Genomic DNA, 24,087 nt, shown 5'->3' with positions numbered 1-24,087 from the left:
CATGGAAACAAATCAGAATTGACCTCATCGAGTTGCACCACCCAGCTCCATGATTTGAAAGAGCAGTTCAAAAAATGTACAAATTTAATTTATTCCAAATACTCGTGGGCACTGGCCCTTGTTAAGGCTGGTAACATTTACAAATTATATCCCTACACACAGACTCATGATTTTTTTCTCAGTGTTACTGCTTGGTTTCTGAAGTTTGAATATCTGAAAAAGGAAAACACTCCGATCTTCACCATACAAAGAAGTGATGGTGTGTTCAGAGCACTTCAAATACCAATAGCATATTGGAAAAATAACACCAACAAATATATAATACACGAGGATGAACAATTGTCTGTTTTTGAAGTTGAAAGTGGTGACCAATTATTATTCGAAGTCAAACAATTTTACTCCGAGCATAATCCCTTTTAAGTAATTTTCTCTCACCTCACTCGATGTCTAGACAAGATATAGTCAATGAACTACACAGACCAGCTCTCCGAAACTAAAAGCGACTATCTTTGGTAACAAGAGGAATCGATGATCTGTGCAAGCGGATCTGCCAGAAATGAGCACAGAAAATTTGAAAAAATTTGCATAAGATAAATTTAAGTATTTTCTCACTGTAATAGACACTTTTAGTAAATATACTTGGCCTGTTCTTCTAAAATCTAAAACAGGGGATTTCGTTACCGAGGCCTTTATGTCGATTTTAGAGAAAGGCAGCACTTACAGTCAGACAGACAGAGGAAAATAATTTTACAATTCTACATTCACCAAATTAATGGACCAGCATAATATTCGGCATTATTCCACATACAGTGATTTGAAATCCAGCATATTTGAGCGATTCAAAAGGACACTAAAAATTATATGTGGAAGCAGTTCACTTTGCTGGGTAACTAGAGGTGGTTAACAATTTTATCTGATGTTGTTCATAATTATAATAACTCCATGCATAGAACCATACGTATGAAACCTGCTGAAGTAACCAAATCTCACGAGGTGCGATTGATTTCCACTGTTTACTGTCTCAAATAAAAACCCACAACTTGGGAACCCAAGTATGAAATAGGAGATCAAGTGAGAGTCAGCAAATTCAAATACTATTTTCAAAAGGGGTTCACTAAAAAATAGAGCACAGAGTTGTTCAAGTCTTACCAGGTTTGAGTCTTACCAGGAAATAGGCATACATATATATTAAAAGACAATCGCAATGAAATATTGAAAGGGCTCTTTTATAAAGAGGAGCTTAGCAAAACTAAATACCCAGACACATATCTTATCCAGAACGTGTTACGTAGAAAAAACAATACGCTGTTGGTGAAATGGCTGGGATTGCCAGAAAAAAGTTGGATCGACCCAGACCAGGGGATTCTATGACAGCAACATGGAATGTGGTGAGGCGCTTGCCAGATTCACTAGAAACTAGGGAAAAAAATGATGAGTTGCTACCTGACAATATTCGGTGCCTTATTGTAGGCCCATCTGGTTGTGGAAAAACTACACTGCTTGTAAATAATTTTTTGCTTGGTCCCAATTGGTTAGTCTGGAAGAATAGAAACCTGTATGTGTTCTCAAACAGTTCGGAGCAACCAAAATACCAGCAGCTTATGAAACTGTATGAGGGACTGGGCATAGCTACTTTTGGATCAGATATAAAGCCACTCGACCACTGTCACGAACACTCAGTTGTGGTCTTCGGCGATGTGATTTTGAAAATCAAAATGAAGTTCGTATTTTTTTCAATCAGCGCCGTCACAGGTGAATAGACTGTTTTTATCTGGCTCAGACTTATTCCAATATTCCTAAACAGTTACTTCGCGATAATACAGTACAAATCTAATTTTTCTGTTTCGTCATTACCACATCAGTCTTGAATATGTATATGATGACTATGTGGGAGGAAATTTAAACTACAATCAATTTTCGAAATTCTGCTCTTCCTCCTGGAACAGAGACGATTTCGGTTTTGCTACATTTGACATGACTCGAAAACCAAACAGTGGAAAATACAGAAAGAAAATCAACAATTTTGTAAATGTAAAGTCGATATGAAATATGTCGTGACGTTATAAATAACCTCTAGTCAAAATGTCAAAACATAAAATACAAGACAATGTTAAATTACGCGACTATCTGGGCAAATGATTTAAGGGATGGAAATCCGAGAATCGAGGATACTATGAAGCGCACAAGCGTCAGGACCAACCAATTATTGATGCCATCAGTGGCCTTGGTAGAGACATTGAGAGTGTCACAGATCAAAATATGGATGTCATAAATGAGCTGGTGCCTCTTGGTGCTAGAAATTATGCAGATTTTCCTCCTACACCACTACACAGTATTCACAATCCTCTACCACTCCAACAACCATGTAATTCCATAGGAGAACTTTCTTCGAAAAAAATCGACTTGGGCCCCTTGGCACAAGATTATCTGAGTACTGCGAAATTCGACAAAGATGAGGTGTCTGGATTGTATCCAACCATGGAGACTAATGAGGGAGTGGTTTGGAAAATTGGAAAATCTAGACTTACATTTAAAGGGGATGATGTGAAAATCAATTTGGGTGGAAAAAATAGCTTCTCCAGATATCTAGGCACTGTGGGACTGTGGCAACTCATCACCAAGACACACCCCAGAGATTATACAAATGAACTCTACCCAAAGAGACCGTGTGGGTGGATGATGTGAGAAAACTCATAAATAGATTGTTGGTCATAGCAGGAGAGGAAAATGGTGGCAACAATAATTTCTATAATGAAAAAAATATGAATTGTGGATATGATAAGTGCCAAATTAGCCAATTTTATTGTAAATGACATTAAAGTCAGAATTAGCAATACAAGGGTCGGGGTTTGGTTAATAACATCATCAACAAGCTTCCTTTCGAGATGCACTTACCCGGTTACCAATACTGTGGTTCAGGGATCAAACTAGAACAGCGACTGGAGAGAGGAGACAGAGGAATCAATCCTTTGGATACAGCTTGTAAGGAACATGATATTGCCTACAATACTCTCACCGATCTCGGTGCCCGTCATGAAGCTGGTCAAAAGTGGAGCAAGCGGATTTGAAAGACTGTTCAGCAGAGATGCTTCATTACATGAAAAAATAGTAGCACTGGGTACAACCATTTCTATCAACACAAAACAAAAATTGGGGTGAGGACTATAATATCTCCCAAATATATAAATAGCCATCATATTGAAACGCAAGGGTGTTGTCGCCACAATTTGGCAATGGAGGGCAAGGTCATCAAAGAAAATAAAAGAAAAAGATCAGTCTCGAACTTTGTATTAAAAATTTCATCGAGTTACTGGGAATCAAACAATTCAGAGGTGTTTACATGTCAGATTCTCTACCCATCAAGGAACCTTATAAAAAAGAATGTGCAGTAGCCAATTTGGTTAGTTTAAAAAATCAAGGCACTCACTGTATCTGTTATTACAAACAAGCCAACACTGTATTTGTTTTTGGTTCTTTCGGAGGCATACCACCAACAGGTTTAGTCAGTTATCTCAATACTCCAAATGTATATTATAGTGACGAGCACATCCAGGGTTTCAGGCATGTAAATTTTGGCCACCTAAGTGTTTCTATGCTGGCCTTCCTATCTCGTATAAATAACCCATCAATCGAAGATTTCCAGAAATCACTGTGGCATCTGAAGCATCATGGGAGTGTTTCATCTCACCAGCGAGACTTCGGTATTGAAACTCAGCTTACACTATGATATTATCTATCCTAAATCTATAGCTCTTGGCGCTTTCTATAGCATGTATCTTATTCCCAATATCACAGGACACAATAATAGGATTGCTGTAGGCAATAAAAAATTGTTATCACTCCTGGTCAGTAAAATCTATCAACATTACAGCACAGCTAACGAGATGAGTATTCCTATCACAAAACTCCGTTACACACAGAGTAGGATTGGTTTCTGCAACTGAAACACTGTATATGGGTATACTCGGTAAACTAGTGAGTTTCGAGAACAACACCACACTCGAGCCTGGCACCAAAATTGTAATGTAGCAGAAGGGATGATTATCAATTCCAATGGCAGCATGCGCAGTCACAAACAAACTGGAATCATAGCAACTTTCAAACCGAATTCCTAGTTCATGGAAACGATCTATTTTCCAGTATGCCACAATCGCATAGACCACATAGAATTGGTGGTAGCAATGAAAAAGGAGAAGTGGTATATTTTGCTGGTGCCGCCACAACAGCAGTCATAGAAATTAATATATAATATAACCATTAACATGGAGCATATCGAGAGTTACAAATTGCAGTCTTCCCCTCCCAATCATTGCAATTTTTCCAATCTCAACGAACCGAACAGAGAGATTGAATTTTACGTATACGTTGGTGACAGCTTTGTGCAACCCTCACACGGGCGATCTGTATATCAATTTTGAAGTGGTCAAAAATGACAGCAGCGAGGCGTTTCCCTCCGGTGCAAACATAAAATTATAGATATTTTTGTGCCGGACTCATTCTCTGAAGTGGAAATCAGAAAGCAAGGCACTGCGACAGACCATGTAGACTATCCGGGCATCACTTCTACTGCTGTAGGAACACTGAAATCTTCCAAAATAGACGCGACCTATTACCGAGCAGGGGGATTCGAAGCAGTAGCCAAAATCCTAACAAAAAACCACACAGTGCTGTTTCCCATGCGCCTGCTGCCAGGTTTCTTCTCCGATTATAAATACATCATATGGAAGGGGGTTGAGGGTCACTTCTCGCAAGGCAGCTGACGATAACAATGCTCAGATGCGTTTCCGTACCCTAAATGCGGACGGCACAGTACAACCTAATAGACTACCGAAGCAGCCTAGTGTATTATCAAGACCATGAGCTGAGGATACCAAATACAAAGCGAATATTCTAAAAAATCCACAAGTACCTATTCAATTTTATACTTACCAGTGTGTCCAAAAACAGCCTCTAGTAGCCATTACGAGTTTGACGCCACTAATCAATGCAGTATTTTACACTATGATATGCTAAATTTTGTAATTGTGCCGTTCCAGACCGGGAGAGAAAACAATCAAGAAAAATATACGAGCAAATTTGACAATTGTAAGATTAAAAATAATGACCTTAAAAATGGGCGAAATGAGATTCTCCCTCGCGAGAATTACAACCTCGACACCCCCAAAGACGATTACCTCAAATTGTATGAAGCTTTCAGCTCTTACAAAAGAGTGACCGTGGGAAACATAGATGTGTACCACAGTCCCGCGAATTCAAGACGCACAGACCTATGTTTGTCATCAACACGAAGAAAAGAAAACAGGTGGTGTTCAGTGATACGACTAATATGAAGATTGTGTGCGAATTCCATGAGCCCATGACCGACAACACTTTATGTATTGTTATTCTTATCGCAGAGAAAACTTTTGTTTATGATGTGAAAAACGAGAGAGCTACAGAACAATTTTAATACACACTCCAGTTGCTTAAATTACTAGGCCACAACCCTGTTCTCTGAGAACAATTTTCAGACACCTGGGAATCAAATTGGAGGCTCTTAATTTACTACGCAACACTGCCCCGCACCTCCACCACGTAACGAACCTTAAAGTTCGTGGGATCTTAAGAGTATCTAGCAGGTTAACCAGTTAATTGATGGGGTGATGTAAACTACTCATCATTCATCCTCTTGATGAGACCACTCGTCATTGACATGACGAGTTATCGCTTGGCATGCGAAAGGTACAAATTACACAAAGGAATTAAACTACTGAAAAGACAATGGTCACTCGTTGGATTTTGTGAACCGTTGAACCTGTATCATGGCTGGGTGTAGGATAATTACCTGTCTATCTGAAGTCTTTAGCTGAATGAAAATAGCGAAGTCCTCTGTAAGCTTCTCTCCTATTTGTCGACCAGAGCGTCGTTCTACTCTTCACCTACTGCCTTGCTGACCACCTTCTCCCTCTCCACTCAATCTCCAAAGTCAGTCACCTCCCAGCTTGTCTCACCTCTATATTCCCTGGCCATCGAGCTCTTCCTCGATGCCGAATCGCCGAATCGTGTGTTTAATATAATTGCTACCATGCAAACCGCTGACACCATAACCAGAAGTATTACCTGTTTCCTGAATGCTCAGGAGGTTTGCATGGCACAACACAATGCATTGTAAACATGCCTAAGAGGCTTGAGACAGCTGAGAAAAACAAGTGAATGCCCTGGTCAACATGAAGCGTTCAGAGAGACTTAATAAAATAAACATACAATCTTAAGAAAAAAGAAAATCTTATTTAAGCCAATAATTTTGACAAATCCTGTATATGCTTAGACAAAAGAGTCCTTACTGATATATCTTGGCCAACTATATACCATGCAATATATCATGACGCAAGACGACGCATTATAACGCACTAAGATGCATTATAACACAAGATAACGCAATATAACAAACATAATTGGAAGCACCATGACGCATGTTGACGCACTATGGCATATTTGGACGCACTATTACGACAATAAGCACCGAAAAAGTGGAGAGAATCAGCGAAACTCCTGATCACTGGGAGAAATTCGGTATGAAAGTAGTAATTGGAGGCCGTGAAGTGACACATCTAGAAAACCTGGGGTTCATCTGGACAGCCGAAAATCGACGATTGGAGAGACGACTTCTTGATAATGAAGTAGACGTTGCCGGCAGAGTAAGGAGAAATCAAGGAGGGATTATGTTTGTTATGGGTCGACAGTAAGCATTATTGGTGCAATTTGAAGAAACATGTAGAGGCTGATCAAGCAATAGCGACGCTTCTCGATGAGACTGACAAGGGACAAAAGCTTATGAGAAGATGTTGTGGGGAGCAGAAGAAAACCTGTATCATTTGCCGCTACTCTTAAAACTATCTACTGCAATACAATACTAATCAAGTGAACAATACGGCGAACCACACATGGGCCCCAGGTTCGAATCTGACTTAGGATAGGTGTTCTATGAGTAGGGACATTGAATTTTCACGATGTGCGAAATCGCGAAATGTGAAAAAAAATATGCAATTTTGAACATTCTGCACGTAATTACACCCCCAATGATGAAATATGCATTAGTTTTATTCGCGAAGTAATGCGAAATGTGTGCTTTTCCACGAACTGAACGTTTTTTTCACGAAATAACGGTGAAATATCATCAAATTAAGTAAAAAACACGCAAGAACCGACAATTGAGGTTGAGCGCGCAAACTGTCGATTTGTCACGAAACGTTTGCCTAAAGTTTCCTACCACTTGCAGCTGAAGAACGTTTTATCTTCGATCCAATCAGGAAGACGCTGCAAATTGGGATTTCCCATGCACATAATCTCAGTTCGAAAACTTGGCTCCCTGTCAAGCTGCATTCCTTTCTTCCCCCGAATGTCTACTCAACTTCCAGTTTCATTGAACTTGCTAGCTGTAGCAGCGATAAGATTAGTCTGTTACCGCACTTCAAGAGAAACAATGGTGTCATTTGTGTTCAGCCATGAATGAATTTTGTTTATGATCATGTGATTTTCAACATGTGTTTGTGTATGTGCAATAGTGATTATTTTATTTGTTGGACAGCAAGGATATCCTTTAAATACATACAATGAATAAATCACTTGAGATATGCAATTTAGAAATGAAGTGATTTTGTGTTGATGTTTTCTTTTTGGTTGGACAGCTAAGTACTTGTGCATATGTACAGTCTATATAAAAAAGAAGTAGTTTATCAATTTATATCTCTTTTGTATGTTGTTTCCTCTCATAATGAAAAAGTGTGTACCAATTATTTTTTTCACCGCTGGTATGTACCGCTGATCTAACATTTTATTTACTGCTCTCCTCAGTTTTTATTTACCATAAATTTGTCTCCCTATCTACGAGTATTTCTTTTACGAATTACATCATATTTACTGCCGATGCAGCTCAACGTCTCAGAATTCCAGAGCCAGCTCAGTTCTTAGAATTCCGTCAGGGTCACTGACGGGACATTTCCGAACCAGCTTAATTTTCAGAAATTCAATGAGCTAGCTTAATGCTTAGAATTCCTAAATTTCACTTACAGGTAAAAGAGGTAAAAGTAAAGTGGTCCCCTGTGCTTAGCACCACGCTATGAACGCGCATAGGGGGTGTGGGGGTAACGCCCTACACTTTCTTCATCCGGTCGTGAGTGGGGGTGATGTTATCAACATCACGCCCTGACCGCCTTTACCCCCCAGGGTTTCCCCCAGGCATGCGACGCTTAGTGGGCGCCGGGGCTGCTTCCAACGTTAGAAAGGTTCCCGGATTTGAACCGGCCGTTAGTCGAACGCGGGACCTTTAGCATAGTAGTCAGACGCGTTACCGACTGAGCCACCGGAGTCACCTCTTACTTATACTTACAGGTATTAATTCCTATTCCAAGAATCTAAGAAAAAGGGGAAGGGGGCGAGAGGGTTATACTAATATTATATACACACCCAACAGGGGGTCAGGGCACTCTAGGCCAGCTTGGCTCTTGCGTTAATCATTTCAGCACGGAAATTACATACAGATTGCTCTAGTATAAGCGACCGAAGGAGCTCGTGTAAGCAAAATACGGTATCATCATTTGAAAACGTTAGAACCGTTACGGTGAACTCATTTGCTCCTTTCTTGTGTTCTATGGCAATTACATGCCTCCTTGTCCTAGAATGTCTCACCACGTTAAGAACAGTCGATTTTATAACTAACATCCTGTAGCACGCTTAGAATAGTTCGTTAAACGAAGGCAACAAGTGAGGGCTGAGGACAGAACGTCATTCTAATGATTTCTTTTTTTCAGATATTAATTTCCGAGCGATACGAAACCCCCTTCTACCGAAAGTGTTTGAGGTGACGCGCTCGCATTCGGAACGTCACAGGTTCAAACTTTGTAAGTTTTACCCGGTACTGTATCTGAATATCTCCAGTCGAACGCTGGTATCGCAGCCTCAACAAGTCCATGGGCCATTACCGTCTTTTATTTCCAGCCTCAGTGTGTACAAATAAACACCATTAATTAAGTCAATGCACCTACGTACTAGTTTCTTTTGTTAAAGGTATGAACTGTTGTAGTATAGTTCAACAGTTTCAACTTATGTAGTGAAACTGGCTGAGTGTGTTTTACTATTTCTTCTTCAAATTTCTAGAACATCATCTGCTTATAAACGAATCGAATACTAGTGAATAGAACGGAATAAAACAAATATATATTGACATTGCAAGATCGTCGAAGAATTGTCGACATTAAAGAGACGAAAGTATACAGTGTAGGCAATTCTCGACTTTCTGTTACATAGGTCATCGGATGAAGCCAAGGGATGAAAAGGTAATGAAGGATCTTTCAATTCTACGAACTACGTTCATGGAACAAGGTCAAGAACATCTGTACCAATGACTATTTTGACCTACATGTAGTATGGTCGATACCCGTTTGGTAAACGCCATGGATTTCCTGTTAGTTCCCACTCTAAGTTAAACTTTAAAGTAAATGGTAATAAAAGCGTATTGTAGATCTACACATACCATTATTTTAACATATTTTTAATGTTAAGAACAACAAAAACAATCTGGAAGATGAAATTGAGCAGCATTCCTACAGCCTATAGCTAAGGCAACCAACATGGCAATAGTGTATATTAGGTTGCATATATATCAGGCGTTTCCCCCCCTTAACTGCTAGTTATTTGTGAAACGTGTGTATGGTCACCTCAGCAATACTGCAGAAACGTAGATGTAGTATATCTTCGAATGTATACATACGTACACCCTGTCCCTGAAGCGAGCGAACGAAAACAAGTCTCTGAGTAGATAGTTACTCGATAGAGCTCGATCAACGAACACGTGAAAGGGAACGGTATTTCGTGGATGATGAAAAGCGAGTGTAGCCATTTGGAGCAGCGTGTACTATATCGCTTGCTTTCTCGCCTTCTCTACTGTTATACGTGGCCTTTCTCTAGATATTCCCTGGATAGGGTATAAGTGGTCACCTTATCTTGTAAATGATCACAAACTCCACTGGCGCTTATAGAAGCCAGAGAGAAAGAAAGTTATGCAGGACTGTGTCTGAGTTTATGTACCGTACTGTACCGTATGCAGTTTACTTAAAGAAGGATTTCTATTCTGGAAAACCTTGGGGTTTTACTTTCACGCATTTCACGTAATTATATGCATCATTTTTATATTTTTTTTCTACACACACATTGCATATAAGAATATAAGAAAGGAAAGGAAAGTAAATGTATCCTATACACGTGATGATAGTCATTGGCTGTTGGGAGTCTGTGCTACTTCCATATATTATTTCCTTTCGTTATTTGCCTTACTTATTCAAGTTGCTCGATTTCTCATACAGATGATTCATAATTATAACTTTACTCAGATATTCCAACTGCACGGGTTAATCGTTACGATGAAATGAATGGGGGATTGGCAAAATACATGAAGAAATGAACACAATGAAGTGATAGGATTCGAACATTACAATCCATGGCTCCGTAATCCGATACGCTTTCTTTGCTTTCCTGCCACTCCTAGGTAATCACAAGAGGTCATCCCTTCTAAGGAGGAAAAAAGAGACAGCGTAAATAAAGTTATACAAAAGAATGGATGAGAGTAGAAGGAAGCTAGTCCTCTAAAAAGAACAGATGAATATAAGAAGAAACATGTTTTAAGGATGAATGAAACTCTTAGAATGAAAAGTGTCCTCGAAGGAAAGTGGATGAAGGCAGGCGACTGTCAATTCAGTAAGGAGAAGAGAAGAAATAGAATAAATAGAGAGGGTAAATAGTGACGAATAAAGCAATGTAACGAGATAATTTTTCTGCCACTTTTGTAGATCATAATGAAGATTCTAAGTGGAAATTACATGAAATAAATAAAGCTAACCTCACAAGGGACATCCATATCCCGGCCTGTATTTGAATCTTTGAACTTTGCTGGCGAGATTGAATGTCGACCACGAAATGCACTCGGTCACTGAGCATGCTTAATACAGTAATACAGAAGAGATAATAATAAGAAACATGTCAAAAGAGGAAAGAAGGAGGTTAATTAATTCCGAGCAGGAGGAGGGAGAGATAATGAATGGGCTCCTTTACAGAAAAGGTTGGGAAATTAAGTGAAGATAATCCACCAAGTGGAAGAGAGGGAGATTCCATGAAGGAGAAAAGAGGATGTCAAGATAAAGTGAGTCCACTAAGGAGAAGAAAGGGAGAAGATATATAAGAAAGGTGAAGTCAATCATTTACCTCAGCATGTTATTCTTCCTCTCCTGGTCCAGTTGAAGTAGAGTGTCTATTATGGCCTTGATGTATCTCTAGACTCACTGATTGTCTGAGTTGTGGTAAGTAACAAAGTCATTTTTTCTTGCTCCAATATCTGATGTACAGGCATTACTCCTGCTTCTCTCCATGAAGGCAATGGATTCTCTACGATAAAATGTGATTGATTGTAATTTTTATAGCATGGTCACATCAGCACAAAGGTAAACTAACTAACTCTAACTCCCTAGCCTTCTTAAACCCGAAGGTTCATGGCTGCAGCAACACAGGCCTTCCATCTTTCCCTATCTTGAGCAAGTTCTATATACTCTTTTCCATCCCTACCGATTTCCCTTAGGTCCATCTCAACGTTGTCCCTCCATCTTCGCCTTGGCCTTCCTACAGGTCTCTTATCAGCACAAAGGTTATTTATTTAATAAGCCCCTTGACTAAAACAAAAATGGAAAGTTCCCTATGAATAATGTAAAATACGTTTAGTTAGACTTTCTTACTTAATGTCTCAAATGATTCAATAATGCATTACTTCACAAGAACTAAAACTGAAGTATCTCTGAGCACTAAAATATGTACATTCTAATTAAAAAGCTGAGTCTGTAAAGAAGCATACACAAGGACAAAAAGAGGACGAACAATTCCACAAAAGATTATCCTGGGCATGGAACCAAACGCCAGGGCCTTGTTCGCCTGCATGTGATAAACTACCTGGAAGTGAGGCTGGCTTCTGGGTGCCTTGTCAGAAGATCAACCCTTACACCCTTGCAACATTTGAATTATTACAGAAGCAGATTAGGAAACAAAGTAAAGTATATTTGCAATGAAGTAATATATTGTATTAGCTGATTACCTGGCGTTGCCCGGGTGTTTAATGAATTTTAACTTTAGCGTAAAATAGAACTAATTTTATTTACAGGTATTAGTACAGTATACAAATTATAAAGTAATATATTTTACAAATTCACTATAATATAAATTTAACAACAATTTATGAACAACGTTTATAGTTCCACCTCCAAAAGCAAGAATAAATAAATTGAACGGCATTGGGAGTGTCACTATTAATCTTAAATACTCCGAAAACTTTGTGTTCCACATTGATATCGGTCGTTTTGCATATCACCCGCTAACTCCCAGGGATGCCAGGGGTTACTCGAAGTTTAACGGCATTGAGAGTGTCACTATTCATCTTAGCGACCCCGACGACTATTGATTCCACACAAATATCAGTCGATTTACATGTCACCCTCTTCTCACACCCATTCCTAGGGGTGCTAGGGGTGTCTTGGAGCTTGATCTGCATTGGATATGTCTTTATTAATCTTAGCGACCCAAAAAGCTATGGATTCCACAATAATATCGGTCGTTTTTCTTTTTTTTTTTACATGTCACCCCTTCCCACCCCACATCTAGGGGTGCCAGGGGTTTCTCGGAGTTGAACGACATTGAGAGTGTCACTATTCATCTTAGCGACCCCAACAACTATTGATTCCACAGTAGTATCTGTCGTTTTACATGTCACCCCCTTCTCACCCACAACCCTAGGGGTGCCAGGGGTATCCTGGAGTTGAACGGAATTGGGAGTCTCATGATTCATTTTAGCGACCCCGAAAACTATTGATTTCACATTAATATCGGTCGTTATGGATTATTTTTATTTGTCACCCCCTTCCAACACTCACCCTTAGGGGTGCCAGGGGTGTCTTGGAGTTCATTGGCATTGGGAGAGTCACTATTCATCTTCGCGATCCCGAATACTAGGAATTCCACACTAATATCGGTCGTTGTTTATTATTTGTACATGTCACCACTTTCCCACCCCCACCCCTAGAGGTGCCAGGTGTATCTTGCCCCACAGTATTTCTTTCCAAATTGTAAGTGATATGTGTCCATGTTTGGTCATCGTGAATGTCACCAATTAGCTTAGCGACTCCAAAAACTATGGATTCGACACTAATCTTGGTCATTTTTGACATTTTAATTTTCATCCCCTCTCAACCCCCAACCGGATAGGTGATGAACTTGGAGTTGAACGACATTAGGAGTGTCGCTATACATCTTAGAAACCACGAAAACTATGGATTCCAAACTAATATCGGTCGTTTTCGATTATTTTTACATGTCACCCCCTCCAACCTCACCCCTAGATGTGTCAGGGGTGTCTTACCCCCACAGTTTCTTTCGAAATTGCAAGTGATACGTGTTCCAAGTTTGGTTGAAATCGCTCTAGGCGTTCGAGTGTTATAGCTTAACAAACATATAGGCACACATACATTCACACATACATACACTTTTATTTATATAGAGATTGGTAAATATAAGAATGGTAAATTTTCCTCATCTATTGTAACAAAGGAATGTTAGATGTGGATTCAAGTAAGATGTAAAAATCTTTATGTGATTGATGTATGTCCATCATTCATTTCAAATATTTATCTCATAAATTACGTGTTAGAAATATTAGTTTTGAAGGGAAATTTTTATTTAATAATTAATTTTAATTGATTAGATATATTGGGTATTATCAGAATGGACAATCTAAAAATTTTTACTTGATGCTGAATATAACCAGCTATAGAACGCAAAGACTTGACTAATATAAAATCTTTGTAAATCGTCACTATGTAAAAAAAAAAAGAAGTAAAGTGCCCCTGTGCTAAGGATAAGATCTACATTAGGAATAAGGATATTAAATTAGGCACCTGGAATGTTCTGAGCCTTTACCGGAGTGGGGCATTTCAGTGTACAGTTAATCAGATAGTTAAGTATAAATTATATGTAGTAGCTGTCCAGGAAGTTAAGTGGCCAGGAGAAGGGAATTGTAAAACTAAAAATTATACTTTATTCCATGGTGGTACTGAAAATCATAATTTTGTAACAGGCTTTTTCATAAATAATAGAATTATCTCGGCTCTTTAAACAGTAGAATTTATTAATGATAGTATATCATATGCAGTTTTACAAGGTAGGTGGTGTAAAATTATTTTAATAAAAATACATGCACCAACGGAAGATAAAGATGATAATACTAAAGATGATTTTTATACAGAATTAGAACAGGTCTTTGATAAATTTTCTCAGTATGATATGAAAATTCTGTTAGGTGACTGTAATACACAGATTGACAAAGAAGATACATTTAAACCCACCATTGGTAAAGAAAGTCTTCATGAATTAAGTAAAGATAATGGTATCAGATTGATTACTTTTGCAACCTCAAAGATTTTAATTGTGAAAAGTACCACTTTTAAACATAAAGATATCCATAAATATACCTGGTCTTCTCCAGATGGTAAAACTCATAATCAGATAGATCATATTCTCATTGATAAGAGAAGGCATACTAGTATAATTGACGTTCGTACACATAGAGGTGCTGACTGTGCCAGTGACCATTCTTTAGTAATTGCTAAATTAAGAGAAAGACTCTCAGTGATAAATCATAAGCAACAAAATCTAAAAGTTCTAAAATTTGATACAGGAAAGTTTACTGATGAAAGAATTAAGAAAGATTACCAAATTAAACTGTCAAATAGATTTGATGTTTTGCAGGATTTAAATGATGATGAAAATATAAATGAAACAGACGTAAATAAGAATTGGGAGCACATACGTAATGCAATAGAATCAGCAGCTAAAGAAAGTATAGGATACCATAAACCAAGAAAAAGTAAGCCATGGTTTGATAATGAATGTCATAATCTAATAGAAATAAGGAATCAGGCTAGACTTAGGTGGTTAAATAACTCTGATGATCCAAATCTAAGCAATTATAATAGAATAAAGCGAGAATTTAACTGCACGTTTAGAAGTAAAAAGAGAGATGACTTGAAAAGCTAAATTAACGAAATTGAAACAAACAGCAAAAACAAAAATATCAGAGATTTATATAAAACTGTAAATGAATTTAGAAAGGGGTGGCAACCTAAAGTAAACTTGATAAAAGATAGAGACGGTGATTTTCTAGCTGACCCAAGTGATATTCTAAATAGATGGAAGAACTACTTTAATGACCTTTTAAATGTTCATGTAGGAGATAAATCAGAAGTAAATGAAGTCCACACAGCAGAACCTTTAATTCCAGAACCTAACTTGACTGAAGTTAAATATGCTATTAAAAGGCTAAAGAATATCAAAGCACCTGGCATTTATTTAATACCAGCTGAGTTAATTAAATATGGTGGAAAATCGTTAATATGTCAAATTCATAAATTAATTTGTTTAATATGGAATAATGAAGAAATCCCACAACAGTGGAAAGAATCCATAATTGTTCCTGTGTTTAAAAAAGTGATAAAATGAACTGCAAAAATTACCGTGGAATTTCTCTACTCTCAACAACATATAAAATATTATCTAACATTCTCCTAACCAGACTAACCCCATATGCTAATGATATTATAGGTGACTATCAATGTGGATTTAAACGTAACAGATCAACTACAGATTAAATTTTTAACATTAGACAGACACTTGAAAAAAAGTGGGAATATAATCAAAATGTCCATCAGCTATTCATTGATTTCAAAAAAGCATATGATTCGGTCAAAAGAGATAAATTATATAATATATTAGTAGAGTTTGGAATACCTAAGAAGCTTGTTAGTATGATAAAAATATGCACCAGTGAAACAGAAAGTAAAATTCGTGTGGGTATTAATATGTCCGACAAATTTACAATTCATGATGGGTTAAAACAAGGAGATGCATTATCTCCATTGCTCTTTAATTTTGCCTTAGAATATGATGTTAGGAAGGTAAAATAAACTAAAGAAGGACTAACATTAAATGGTGTGACTCAGTTATTAGCATATGCAGATGATGTAGACTTATTAGGGGATGATATAAATATAATTAAGAATAATGCTAATTTTTTTTCAAATCTGCTAAAGGGATAGGTTGGAAGTTAACAAAGAGAAAACTAAATATATGCTTATAGGCCGAAACCAAGTGTTAGGTAATAATCAAAATCTAATTATTGATAAAAACTCGTTTGAACCAGTTTCCAAATTCAAGTACTTAGGAGTAATATTAACAAGTGAAAATGATATTAAAAGAGAAATAAAAAGTAGGCTCAATTCAGGAAATGAATGTTACTTCTCTCTTTTGTCTTCTCGTTTAATATCTAAGAAACTAAAAGTTAAAATATACAAAACAGTAATTTTGCCTGTAGTATTATGTGGGTGTGAAACTTGGTCCCTTACATTGAAAGGGGAACATAAATTGAGAGTATTTGAAAATAATATCCTTAGGAAAATATTTGGATCTTAAAGGGATGAGGAGACAGGTGAGTGGAGAAGGTTACATAATTTAGAATTACGTAATTTGTATTCATGTCCAGATATTATTAGAATAATTGAATCAAGAAGACTTAGGTGGGCAGGCCATGTGACATGAATGGGAGAGGAGAGAGGAGTTTATAGAATTCTTGTTGGGAAACCTGATGGTAAGAAACCTATAGGAAGGCCAAGAATAAGATGGAGGAACAACGTTGAGATAGACCTAAATGAAATCGGCAGGGATGTAAAAGAGTATATAGATCTTGCTCAAGATAGGAACAGATGGAAGGCCTGTGTTATTGCAGCCATGAAGAAGACTAGAGAGTTAGTTAGTTAGTTAGCCCCCTGTGCTTTGCACTACTCCATGAAGGCGTATAAGGGGTTTGGGGTTTGGGCTCCACACTTTCTTGATCTCGGACAAGCTGGGGGTGATGTGATCAGCACCACGACCCTACCCGTCTTTACCAGCCAGAGTGTCCTCCAGGTACCCACTTTATACGACGTTGGGTGGGCCGGAGCAGGTTGAACAGGTAGAAAGAGACCCACCCGGTTCTCCCCTGCCCGGATAGCATGGTAGTCTGACACCCAAAGAACTTAGCTACTGCAGCTATGAGTATCTCTTATCTTGTTGTTTTCTACAATTGCTTGAATTGTAGAAGTTTTCTTACAATTTTTAATTGCTACGAGCAAGTAAGGACTTCGTTTGGTGTATTGTTTTGTTAATAACGTTGTGATTATCTTCAAAAGAGTATGCTAGAACACAAAATATTTCCCCGAAAAAATACTCTCTTTACTATACTGAGCTTTTCATATCACAGCACAAGAGGCCAGTGGTTGTTACTATCAAGCAGAAGCATCCAGAGAGAGTGTACCTAAATGCTACCTCTGGTGGAAGAAGTGAATAGTGGTCACACACTTCATAATACAAAACCAGATTTCAAATAGTTTCATTAACTAATATATTCAGTGGATACTTGATCTTATGTTTCTCTATGGAAAGAGGTTAAATAACTAAATAAACTAAGAATGTAAAATCCAGGAATATTTTTATAGTTTTATAGTTTCATGATCTGTTTTAAGCATGGAAATTGAATTTACAATGTGACAGAATATAAAATGTGGGAAATAAAATAAGGTCCGACTGTATTCTTAGAAACATTAACATATATTATCTCTCTTGTAAATGCAACTAAATATAAGATGTTTTTACATCTGAAGCATGTATCACCTTATCGTTGAAATGTTCTCTCAAGCAGGGTGTGTCTCCTTGTGAGCGTCCCTACATTCAGTATCACTTATTATTTCTCTATATTTCTTTTTGAAAATTACAATATTTTATATTAATTATATATAAACGAAAAACTGGGAACACATTCTTGTATTAAGAGAGTGAGAGAGAGAGAGAGAAGGAGAGGAAGAAGAGAGAAAAGAGATAGATGGAAATAGAGAAAAGTTGCCAGGTTCATTTCAAGTACAATTTGCCAATGTTGCAGATGCCAAGTGAAAAATGCAGAACTTGAACCAGTTTTCAGCGTTATCATGCCATTTATGTACTTAAGTTCGAATCCTGCTCAACAATACATTTTCTACTTATTTTTACTACAGATCAGTGCATATAAATTTAATTTGTTTTGTTCTACTATTTACTACACTCTAGAGCAAAGCAATACACAGTGATTTAAAGTCCTTTCTATTTTATATTTCTAGCTAAGTTTCATCCTAGTTTCCAATGAAAACCCCTTAAAATAGCTGTACATTTTTTTGCATCTATAAAAAGTGGTTTTGCAAACCTTCAAGAACAACATAGATTCACCACACTCTGATTTGTGCAAAAAAATTTGAATTGTTATCACCAAGGATTGGTAAAAGCATATGTTTCATTATCAGTAGAGTCATCACTGAATGTTTATAATGGAGTCTTTAGTAAAACATTCATTACATTTAAGAAATTTCAACTTTAGCTATGAATGTTTTAAATTTAAATTGAATCTGCATATAGTGATTACAATTCAAAGTCTTGATCTGGTATTCTACTCCCAAGCAGATTTCTGCAGTCTACAGTATAGACATTGAATTTATTGTATCCATTTTTCTGTCAAATCATGAGTTTTGTTCTCTTAATTCTCCTCTTTCATTTTCCTTTCACATAAAACTCTGTCATTCCCCGCATTCTTGTATCTCTCTCTCTCTCTCTCCTCTCTCTCTCTCTCACACACACACAACGAGACACTCTCTTGACACATGTCCGATCCAGTATCTTTTCCTTCTTTCACTTTTAATATCCATCTCTTCTTCTAAATTCATTCAAACACTTGTCCGTTTATTTCCTTATTGATCCACTGAGATCTCCCCATCCTCCACAAAATCCATGTCTCAAATTCTTCTTGTCTTTCCTATTCCCGTTCTTTATTGTCCATGTTTTCAATCCATACAAAACTTAATAAGTCTCTATTTTAATTTCAGGTCCATTTTATACCATAATGATCATTTCTTGTGCAGTTACCACTTCTGTTCTTCATGTACATAAATAATCTTCCAAATTTACTCCCATTACACATTATATCTTTAATGGGATAATATTGATCAACAAAACATGGGATACAAATAAATCACATGAAAACGGAGATAATCTCAATTCTACAGCGCGATCTGAAAATACTACAAGAAGAAAACCTGGCTCTTAAGAAACTGTTACAACTCTACTCAAATAAAACAAACATGTCAATCAGTGACATGAGTAACATGGAGTCAGTACCCAAACGTAAATGAGCTAGGTGTAATTATAATGTGAATAGTATTTAAGATTTCCCAATAATAAAAACAAATACAGTGTACTTGAAGATGATAGTGAAGGAATGGAATCATACGGAAACAAGCAAAGAAAACCGAAGAATCATGATCAAATAAAAAATATACTAGGTCAATGAATGTACAACTTTATGCAGATAGGCATGGCAAGAATGTGTATAAAAGCATTGTAATAAGTAAGAGTCCTAAATTTATTAGTAATATCAAACCTGGAGCGAAATTAAAAGATGTTGTAGCATCTTCAAAACCGGGACAAAATAATCAACAATAATTATGGCTGTTACTAAAGATGTAGCGACAAACGAAAGACAAGAGCTAATATCCACACTGAAAAAAAATATATGAACTTCAGGCAGTGTGGTACGTTTTTCGGTACCACATAGATGTGATCTTACGAAATGATCCATTGTAATAAAGAGGTTATAAAGCAAATGAAGATATGTTTAGAATTTGTAAACATTTTGAGAATGTAAAGTGGTTGATATAAGTACGTTAGACGGAATATATGATACAAAACAAGGTTTACAATTATATTCATTGGTAAGAAGTATTTGAGTGAAAAAATATCAGACATTTTAAATAATATTACTATAAGTAATCAAGATATTGAACCATTTCCAATACCTGTAAATTTGAACAGATCTTTTTTAGAAAAGTAATAAATAAGCATAACAATTGGGATGGTGCTATTAGAATATGGTTAAATTACAGACAAAATCTAGGAGCTTTAATATTTCTCTGGAAAAATAAGACAAAATACATATTTTTTTTCTCTAATGAGGCTAAAGAGTGCTCCACACATACAAAACCAACCTTCAACAAATCATGTCATTCTTCCAAAGGCATTCTGTGTTTACTTCAATTGCTTCAAGTTGTAAGCTTAATCTGAGAAATCTGATGATTTTGCTGAACTCAAATTTCATCCTTGAGACAGATATTTAAGTTTATCTGTTGTTTCCATCGTACCCTCACTATCTGTGATAATCAAACTCATTATTTATGTAACAGTAACTCACAAAATCAACAATATTAATCAACTGACATTTATTATATTTAAAGATATAGAGAAACTTTTAAGACACGAAGCAGAACTCAGAGAGATGTTTAGTTTGAAGAATCTCACATACCTTTGATATACCCTAGATAAAAGCACAAATTGTACAATTAGATAATTTAATAAGCAATTTCATTTCTTAAGGAACGAATATATTAAACTCATGGATGAACAAAATTTTCCTCACAATATTGGCCGCGGTGGCTCAGTCGGTAACGCGTCTGACTACCATGCTCAAGGTCCCGGGTTCGATCCCCGGCCGGTTCAAATCCGGGAACTTTTGTAACGTTGGAAGCGGCCCCGGTGCCCACCCAGGGTCGAATAACATGGGTACCTGGGGGAAACTCTGGGGGGTAAAGGCGGTCAGGGGCGTGGTGCTGATCACGACCGGATCAAGAAAGTGTGGGGCGTTACTCCCACACCCCCTATACGCCTTCATGGCGTGGTGCTAAGCACAGGGGAACACTTTACCCTTTCTTTTTACAATATCTGTGCGATGGTCAGCTTTTCTAGATATGGGAATGTGTCTTCTTCAAGTGGCACTAGTTCATGTTAATCCCCTGTGTTGTTGACGTAGGGTGAATTCTTGGCAAAATCCTTAATACATTTCATCCATGCTAAGAAATAATTTTGGGTACATAGAAAGGTAATAAATTTCAGTATATCACAAGATATTTAAAAAAGAAAATTCAGGTAAAACTATTTCAACAAACTAAGAAATTTCTGAGTCAATGATATTTCAAAATATTTCCAGCATGTAGGTATATTTTAAATACATATGCACACAAATTCTTATATTGTACAGCAATATTTACACGCATTGGTTCACAAATAAGATCTGGCTTGTCAGAATTCTTCACAAAATAACCTCTTTGAATCACTGCTTGAGTCTTGTGCATTGAAGCCATTGGTTTCCAGTCTTGGGATTACAAGCCATTTGTTAGGAGTGTCCTCTAAACCCTGTCGTCATGTGGCATGTGCAGCATTTTCTAAGAAAAGGGCGGGAACTTGCTGAGTTTGATCTAAGGACACTGCAAAACATTCAAGATCACCTGGTGACCAAGCTGATGCAGGTAGCAAATGAGACATAGACCTCATTCGATGCTAACTGTCAGCTGATGCTTCCAGGGTGCTTGGAGTAAGACCTCAATAATGGTGGTTACTGCTCATGTCTTTGGGCCACATAAGTTGAATTTTTTATTTATTTATTTATTTTTGTGGTAAGATGCACCAAACAAGCTTTTACTCAAACATCCTAATCGCAATTTTAAGCCTACTTGTGACCAAGTTATGACCAGTACCAACTCCATTCTACTTCACACTTTACACCTGTTTGGAGAATCATCGGCCTCTTCTCTGCAAAATGCTACAAATTTACGACTCATTTTGGCATTTTTATTTGTTACTCTATTTCTGTTTGTATTTATTTACATTACTTCTGCATGTCTTTATAATTGTGATGATGAAGATGTGATGGAATCCATACTGCATATAATAATGAACATTCTCTGGATTGTTTTTCCAAGAAACTAGGTGAAGTTTTGCCAAGAAACAACACAGAAAACACTTGTTATCATTATTTCTTATATTGTCCACTGCTTTCCTATTCTGAATATCCGATGGAAGAGGGACATAGGTAGAAGCAGAGACGGGAGAAAATTGACTTATTTTCAGTTCCAGTCTGTGTGGACTCCCGCACAATTTACAACGAGATCCTTTGGCCTCGAATTTCTCGTGTTTTGTGAGCAGTGTGTCCATAAACTGGGCATAGATTTGTTCCACATTATCGATATCACTCAAATATAGAGGCTGGGTCTTGGAACAATGGTGAAATATATGACGTGTTTCATCAGGTTTCTCATATTCAGAGGATAGGATAATATAGAACTTAATAGATATAACAGCGTGGTTCCGATTGGAAGGAGTGATTATTGATTCGAACACCGAAATCTGTAGCACTAGGTGTGGTCGAAGATCTACTTTGTTTCGATTTAGGGTCATCGGTTGGATCTATATCTGCTTCTCTTTTTCTAGGATTGGTCTGGCTGGTTGATGGTTGAGATTTGCAACTCTTCTTATGTCTGTTCAGATTGGGTATGCTAATAGGATTTTAACATAGAGACAGGGTTAGGTTGGTAATAGAGGATATTTAGGTTGACCGGTGCATATTACCCCGTATTTTGGCAAATTTGTTTTGGATAAGAATTTACGTCACTTGGGACATTCAGTTTTAGCCATTGTTTTTATCTGCTATTTATATACATTTTTTCTGGATACATCACAGCTCTAGAAGGGGTCGATATTTGAATCTCGCTTGGAGATAATGTATTTAGCACAAACATTTGTAGACAATTGAATAGAAACTAATCTATGTTTACGTATATTCAGAAGAGTAAACTATTTTGGGTATTGGTTATTATTTATAGATTTTGCTGGAGACACAAGTCTATGCCTATGTGTATCAAAATAGCAAAATATTTTGGGTGATAGTATTTTATTTATATTACTGGATAGACCGATCTATGCCTTAGTGTATTGAGTAACTGTACGTTTGTGTCACAATTGGTCTCTCAAAAACTTGCTACGACGATTCTCGGTAACAAGTGGATGGGTTAAAGTTACAGTGGTGTAAGTCACTTAAAAAAAAATGACTTAGACACAGAAACGAGATATTTATAAGTTAATCTGCTAACAGATAACGTGAAGTAAATCAGAGATTCATTCAACAGTCAACAGATGACAGTTTAAGGTGTAGTGATAAAGGAAACAGCTATTGTGTTGAGCAGCGAAGTGCTGTGAGTCAGACTTATTTTTCTTTTTAAGAAAGTGAGTTACACCACTGTAACTTTAATCCGTTCAACTGCTTTTTGAGAACTGATAGTAATGCTGCAAGCGCGAAACATACACACACACACACACTCTCAACCAATAACCAGAGGGGTCACGTGAACCTGGCGGGACATTCCCGAATCAGCTCAGTTCTCAGAATTCCGCCAGAGTCACTTACGGGAAATATCCAAGCCAGTTTAATTCTCAGAATTATCACCAGAGTCACTAACGGCACATTCCAGATCAAGCTTAATTTCTCAGAAATTCCCTGAGCTATCTTAATTCACAGAATTACCAAATTTCTCTTAAAGGTATAAATTCCTATTCTAAGAATCTACGAAAAGGGAGGGGGTATACTATTATTATATACACACCCAACAACGGGCCAGGGAATTTCAGGCCAGCTTGGCTCTTGGTTAATCATCTTAGTATAGATTTCGTAGAATGATTAAGCAACTTGATACACTTACACAGTAGCTAAATCCAACAAAAGATATAAAAATATAGCTTAATGTTAGCCAAAATAGGCCATGGTATCAATCAATCGTCGTACTAGGATTACGGTGAAAACTCTATTCTCCCCTTCTTGGGGTCATGATGATGCATGGCCGATATCGCGTCCGACCTTGCACCGGTGCACGGAGCTTGCCGGGACTTCCCATGCGGCAAGAGGGAGACGCCATGCTGTCTTCGACACCAAGATCATCCAGCATTTTTTCTGATGTATAAACTCACGAGCCACGAGCCCAAGTTGCCGTAATCTGATTGGAGTCTACGTGCGCCCGAGCAAGGAAGTTTTACTAGGACCTCTCTCTCTCTCTCTCTCTCCGGGTGATGCGGCAAATTGTATCTTTC

Source organism: Lepisma saccharinum, chromosome 28 (genome assembly GCF_977018435.1).
Source record: "Lepisma saccharinum chromosome 28, izLepSacc3.1, whole genome shotgun sequence".
Lineage (NCBI taxonomy): Eukaryota > Metazoa > Arthropoda > Insecta > Zygentoma > Lepismatidae > Lepisma > Lepisma saccharinum.
This window is presented reverse-complemented; position numbering follows the sequence as displayed.